The sequence below is a fragment of the Papio anubis genome, chromosome 20 (assembly GCF_008728515.1).
Source record: "Papio anubis isolate 15944 chromosome 20, Panubis1.0, whole genome shotgun sequence".
NCBI classification, from domain to species: Eukaryota; Metazoa; Chordata; class Mammalia; order Primates; family Cercopithecidae; genus Papio; species Papio anubis.
This window is the reverse complement of record NC_044995.1, coordinates 48,645,966-48,652,924: the sequence shown is the minus strand read 5'-3', so window position 1 is coordinate 48,652,924 and position 6,959 is coordinate 48,645,966.

Sequence of the window (6,959 nt, the reverse complement as noted above, 5' to 3'; positions counted from 1 at the left end):
CGTGTTAGCCAGGATGGTCTCGATCTCCTGACCTCGTGATCTGCCCATCTCGGCCTCCCAAAGTGCTGGGATTACAGGCATGAGCCACCGCACCCGGCCTCTTAAATATTTTCATTTTGAACTGTATTAGACCCATGTGTGAGTGTACTTTGAACATGACAGAATTTTTATAGTTTCTATATTTTTCTGTGTGGCATCATTACAACAATGAAACTTTGGTATTTTTTATTCTTACTGGCCTACTGCTACAGATAGTGGATATCACTTATCTATTTTAAATAGTGTACCTTACCAAAATTGTTTTGCAAAACCTTGTAAATATGCAAAGTTCTCTATCAAGTATAGTCTCTAATCATCTTTTGCAATTTGTTTTTCCTCATTTCTCACTGGGAGTTAGACAGTAGCCTTTGAATTAGGAATGGGGACCTATACGACAAGAATCAATCTACAGATGGTTTTGTTATGGATATATGTGTAAGGCTGGGAAAGACATTTCCCTGAATGTCTTTCCTTTATGGCACCAAGTTAAAATCTGCTCATTTTCTACTTTGCATGAGGTTTGGCAGTTAGGACTTGAGAAGTCATTACCCGCTTTGTAGAGCCAGCGTACTCAGCGACATCAAGGTAGCACACAGGTGCACCACACACACGGCCTTCTGGATCACTGTATTGATTCCTGCCCCTGTTAATGAAGAGTATCCCTACAACAGACACCAGCTGCTTAACTTTCAGCCAGACGTCTCCATGAGCTCCCCCAACATGAATACATTTAGTTCGGATTCCTACAACACCTGCCATGTCCACCAGGCCACTGATCCTGACTGTTGTGGTGATCATCTCTGAAGCTCTGACTCCCTCCTTTAGGTCTTACCTTATTTTATTTATTTATTTATTTATTTTGAGACAGAGGGTCTCGCTCTGTTGCCCAGGCTGGAGTGCAGTGACGTGATCTCGGCTCACAACCTCTGCCTCCTGGGTTCAAGCGATTCTCCTGCCTAGCCTCCCGAGTAGCTGGGATTACAGGCAAGCACCACCATGCCCGGCTAACTTTTGTATTTTTAGTAGAGACGGGGTTTCACTATGTTGGCCAGGCTGGTCTCGAACTCCTGACCTTGGGATCCGCCTGCCTCAGCCTCCCAAAGTGCTGGGATTACAGGCGTGAGCCACTGCACCCAGCCCAGGTCTTACCTTATTTTTATACTGAACATTTTGTTCTTTTGTTCTCTTAGTACTGCTTATGGTTCTGTGTGCAGACACAACATGACAGCCAAAAATCACACACACAAACCAAAAATCACACACACAAACGTCTGATCGTGTACAGCATCGCTGAATGACTACTTAGTCCATCCATGTAAGAATAATCACCTCTCTCATATCAGGCAGACTGAGTTTCCTATTACTCAGAGCTAAGTACAACCCTTCAGTATGTGTTCAATACTATGTTTAATTATATACTATTAAGAACAAGACACTTTTTGTCAAATTCCTCTGTAGTTGTTTCTTAGATTCTATGAACCATGTTCAGATAAACTGTATACTAACAAACATTTTTACTCTGAAGATATAAATATTCCATTCCAATTATGGAATATGAAATCCACTTTGTAATTTTGTCAATTTAGGCACTATTTATTAGTATTACCGGATGTGTACAGCTCATGCACTCTTCTTAAAGATCAATTTTTTATATACTTAAAACTTTTGACATTAACATAACTTCTTTTTTTTTTGAGATGGAGTCTCGCTCTGTCGCCCAGGCTGGAGTGCAGTGGCGCCATCTCGGCTCACTGCAAGCTCTGCCTCCTGGGTTCATGCCATTCTTCTGCCTCAGCCTCCTGAGTAGCTGGGACTACAGGTGCCTGCCACCACACCCTTCTAATTTTTTGTATTTTTAGTAGAGACGGGGTTTCACCGTGTTAGCCAGGATGGTCTCGATCTCCTGACCTCGTGATCCGCCCGCCTCGGCCTCCCAAAGTGCTGGGATTACAGGCATGAGCCACCACGACCAGCACTCCTACCTAACAATCTTAACCGAAGAACTACTCAGGGGTATTTAAATGGTGGGGAGCAATAGATACACAGTTGTGCATTTTTGGAGTTGACAGTAATTATTGGGGGAAACCCCACCCCTGATATTTAATGTGGGTTCTTTTCTATTTCTCTAAGTGTCTCAGCTGGTTTGAGAAATAAAGGGAAAGAGTACGAGGGAGAAATTTTAAAGCTGAGTGTCCGGGAGAGACATCACACGTCAGCAGGTTCCGTGATGTTCCCCGAGCCGTAAAACCAGCAAGTTTTTATTAGGGATTTTCAAAAGGGGAGGGAGTGTACGAATAGGGTGTGGATCACAGAGATCACATATTTCACAAGGTAATAAAATATCACAAAGCAAGTGGAGGCAGGGCGAGATCACAGGACCACAGGCTGGGGCGAAATTAAAATTGCTAATGAAGTTTTGGGCACGCATTGTCATTGATAACATCTTATCAGGAGACAGGGTTTGAGAGCAGACAACCTGTCTGACCAAAATTTATTAGGCAGGAATTTCCTCGTCCTAATAAGCCTGGGAGCGCTACAGGAGACCAGGGTTTATTTCATCCCTTTGGCTTCGACCATAAAAGACAGACGCCTCCAAGGGGGCCGTTCATAGACCTACCATCAGGGCCCATTCTCTTTCTCAGGGATGTTCCTTGCTGAGAAAAAGAATTCAGCGATATTTCTCCTATGTGCTTTTGAAAGCAGAGAAATATGGCTCTGTTCCATCTGGCTCACCGGCAGTCAAGAGTTTAAAGTCTTATCTCCCTTGTTCCCTGAACATTGCTGTTATCCTATTCTTTATTCAAGGTGCCCAGATTTCATATTGTTCAAACACACATGCTCTACAAACAATTTGTGTAGTTAACGTAATCATCACGGGGTCCTGAAGTGACATACATCCTCCTCAGCTTACGAAGATGATGGGATTAAGAGATTAAAGACAGACATAGGAAATCACAAGGGTATTGATTGGGGAAGTGGTAAGTGTCCATGAAATCTTCACACTTTATGTTCAGAGACTTGCAGTAAAGACAGGCATAAGAAATTATAAAAGTATTAATTTGGGGAACTAATAAATGTCCATGAAATCTTCACAATTTATGTTCTGCCATGGCTTCAGCTGGTCCCTCCGTTCGGGGTCCCTGACTTCCCGCAACAGGTAATGACTCCCCGTAACAATCAACACAGGGGTATGCTTCGGCTTCATTTTTACAATGGTTGAAACTGTTAGGCCATGTGATATGTGGTCATGAATTTGAACGCGTGCATTCTGATCAGAGGGTTCCCATTTGATGTGGACCACAGAGCATCTTACCTACCTACACAAGTTGTAAGCTGCGTGTTAGCCTAGCTCCTGCTGTAGCAGATCCCTCTCCAGGCTCTCCTGCATTCCAACCTGGATGTTCCCTGGCAGCTATGATGTTAAAGCGACAAATGCTGAATTTAATACTAGGGGCACATTTGCAATTATTTTAAAAGGGGGGAGGGGGTTTTCATAAAAGCCTTTGTATGGCCAGGCCCAGTGGCTGACGCCTGTAAATCCCAGCACTTTGGGAGGCCAAGGCAGGCAGATCACCTGAGGTCAGGAGTTCAAGATCAGCCTGGCCAACATGGTGAAACCCCGTCTTTACTTAAAAAATACAAAAATTAGTCGGGCGCGGTGGCTCACGCCTGTAATCCCAACACTTTGGGAAGCCGAGGTGGGCGTATCACCAGGTCAGGAGATCGAGACCATCCTGGCTCACACGGTGAGATCCCGTCTCTACTAAAAATACAAAAAATTAGCTGGGCGTGGCCAGGCGCCTGTTGTCCCAGCTACTCGGGTGGCTGAGGCAGGAGAATGGCGTGAACCCAGGAGGCGGAGCTTGCAGTGAGCCGAGATCATGCCACTGCACTCCAGCCTGGGCAACAAAGCGAGACTCCATCTCAAAAAAAAAAAAAACGAAAACATAAAAGCCTTTGTAATACGTGGCTCTTGCATCTGAATATTACAAATTGACACAAAACATTAGAGTTTGGCGAGGGCATAACCCAGGCACTGTGACCTCTCCACCCATTCCTGACACTGGGCTCTTGACCCCTCCACCTGGGGGATGTCTCACTGCTGACGGCTTGCGTTTGGCTTTCTGGATTCACCGCTGTTTGTAACCGTGGATGGACAGTTTGACCCTGCTTCCCTCACCTTCTCCTGGTACACACAACTTAGTAAGGCAGTTATCCCTCAGAAACAGACTGATCTTTTCTGAGCTGCTCACTGAATAAATGATCAGGACAAAAGGGATGGGAAGTTATGTAAAGCCATCTTGAAATTTTTTTGAAAATTTCAGATTTTATTACAACCAATTTTTAAACCTGTGTCTTTGAGTAAATTGTATTAAAAGGTTTTTCTGGGCCGGGCGCGGTGGCTCAAGCCTGTATTCCCAGCACTTTGGGAAGCTGAGACGGGCGGATCACGAGGTCAGGAGATTGAGACCATCCTGGCTAACAGGGTGAAACCCTGTCTCTACTAAAAAATATAAAAAACTACCCGGGCGAGGTGGCGGGCGCCTGTAGTCCCAGCTACTCCGGAGGCTGAGGCAGGAGAATGGCGTAAACCTGGGAGGCGGAACTTGCAGTGAGCCGAGATCCGGCCACTGCACTCCAGCCTGGGCGACACAGCGAGTCTCCATCTCAAAAAAAAAAAAAAAAGGTTTTTCTGTGGAAAAACTTTGTTCGTATTCCATACAACCCTTCCAGAAGGAAGATCTGGATAACACTAAGGGATGACTTTTTAAATGTGAAATGATTGCCAAATGGGACACAGTGATTTTGTAATAGGAGGAAATATCCAAAAGCATCTGAGGAGGTGGCTGGGGGAGGGCAGAGGCCAGTGTTCAGAATCTTTCCTGCAACCTCTTCCTTCCTCCTGAAGGAAAACCTTCTGTGCTGCTTTCCAAATTCCCATGAGTTATTTTCATTTTATTTTATTTTATTTATTTTTTGAGACAGAGTTTCACTCTTGTCACCCAGGCTGGAGTGCAATGGCGTGATCTTGGCTCACTGCAACCTCCACCTCCCGGGTTCAAGCGATTCTCCTGCCTTGGCCTTCCAAGTAGCTGGGATTACGGGCGTGCACCACCATCCTCGGCTAATTTTGTATTTTCAGTACAGACGGGGTTTCACCATGTTGGTCAGGCTGGTCTCAACCTCCTGACCTCAGGTGATCCACCTGCCTCAGCTTCTCAAAGTGCTGGGATTACAGGCGTGAGCTACCAAGCCTGGCCCCCGTAAATTCTTTGAATGCACACTGACTGCTGAGCCTAGACCACCCTGACAGGCTGTGAGGGAGCCCGGCGTGCCCTAGCTGCTATACCTGCCCTGCAGAACACCCTGAGGGCCACACTGGTGAAAGTGATGATCTGTCCTCGTAGACAAACAAACCATGTGGAACTGACTGCCTCAGGCAGTCTCTCTGACATCAGGGACTAAACTCACTTCACTGGACAGAACTGAGAATTCTCCCTACAGGGGGAGGCTGCACTGAGTGTCTGTTAACCTTCACTGCCGACTAATGGATGTCTTGCTTGGGTTGCCCTGAAAATTGTCAACTCAGTTTCCAGCAGTACCTTGTGTGTCCTGCGGGACTGTCATCAGGTGTGGAACCTATCGGGACACTGTTGGAGCTCTGGAAGGCAGTCAGTGCAGCTTCAAATTACTGGCAAGAGTTGTGCTCTACCACACACTTGGTAACTTAGGGCAGGTAAAAAAGGATTAATACATAAGTTTAAGAAGGAAGCCGGGTGACTTTCTAAAATAGACCTTTATTTTAACTAAGTCCAAAACCCCTAAAGGGCATAGCTGGAATCATTCCTGCAAGCTCATTCCCCCGTGTCCCCCGTACTGTGACAGTCCTACTGATAATTATTTTGCTGTAAAGCAGGGGCCAATAGGCTGCACTGCAAAAAACGTAGCAAAGCAGGCCTGAGTACTATCCCTTGGAAGCCCTGTTTACAAGGTCAGCTGTGTCAAAATTGCACAAGCAATATGGCTTATGCAAAACATCTTTCATTCTGGGCATCTGGAATCTTGGTATTTGCCAAGCAGTGAGTGCTTCATAACCAGCTGGCAATTAAAAAACCCTGGCAGAGTCTCTATTGAGCTTCTCAGGTTGGTAAACAGTCGCATGTGCTGTTACAATTAGTTGCCCGGGCAGTAAAGGCATCTTGTACAACACCAACCAGGGAGGACCCTTGGAAGCTTGTGCCTGGTTTCCTCAACTTCACCCCATGTGCCTCATCCCATTGCTAATATTTGGCTCTGAGTCCTTGCACTGTAATAAATTTTAGCTGTAAGGCTGACCATCCGCCAGTTCCCCTCAGTACCCCTCACAAATCCCTGAGCCACTGGGGGTGGCCTTGAGGACCCCCAGCACATCTCACATCCCGAAACTGGGAAATTTTTAATGCATTTTCTTTTTTTTTTTTTTTTTTGAGACGGAGTCTCGCTCTGTCGCCCAGGCTGGAGTGCAGTGGCCGGATCTCAGCTCACTGCAAGCTCCGCCTCCCGGGTTCATGCCATTCTCCTGCCTCAGCCTCCCGAGTAGCTGGGACTACAGGCGCCCGCCACCTCGCCCGGCTAGTTTTTTGTATTTTTTAGTGGAGACGGGGTTTCACCATGTTAGCCCATGTTGGGATGGTCTCGATCTCCTGACCTCATGATCCGCCCGTCTCGGCCTCCCAAAGTGCTGGGATTATAGGCTTGAGCCACCGTGCCCGGCCTTTTTTTTTTTTCTCTTTAGACAGAGCTTCGCTCTTGTTGCCCAGGCTGGAGAGAAATGGCGCGATTTCGGCTCATGGCAACCACAACCTCTGCCTCCCAGGTTCAAGCGATTTTCCTGCCTCAGACTTCCGAGTAGCTGGGATTGCAGGCATGTGCCACCACGC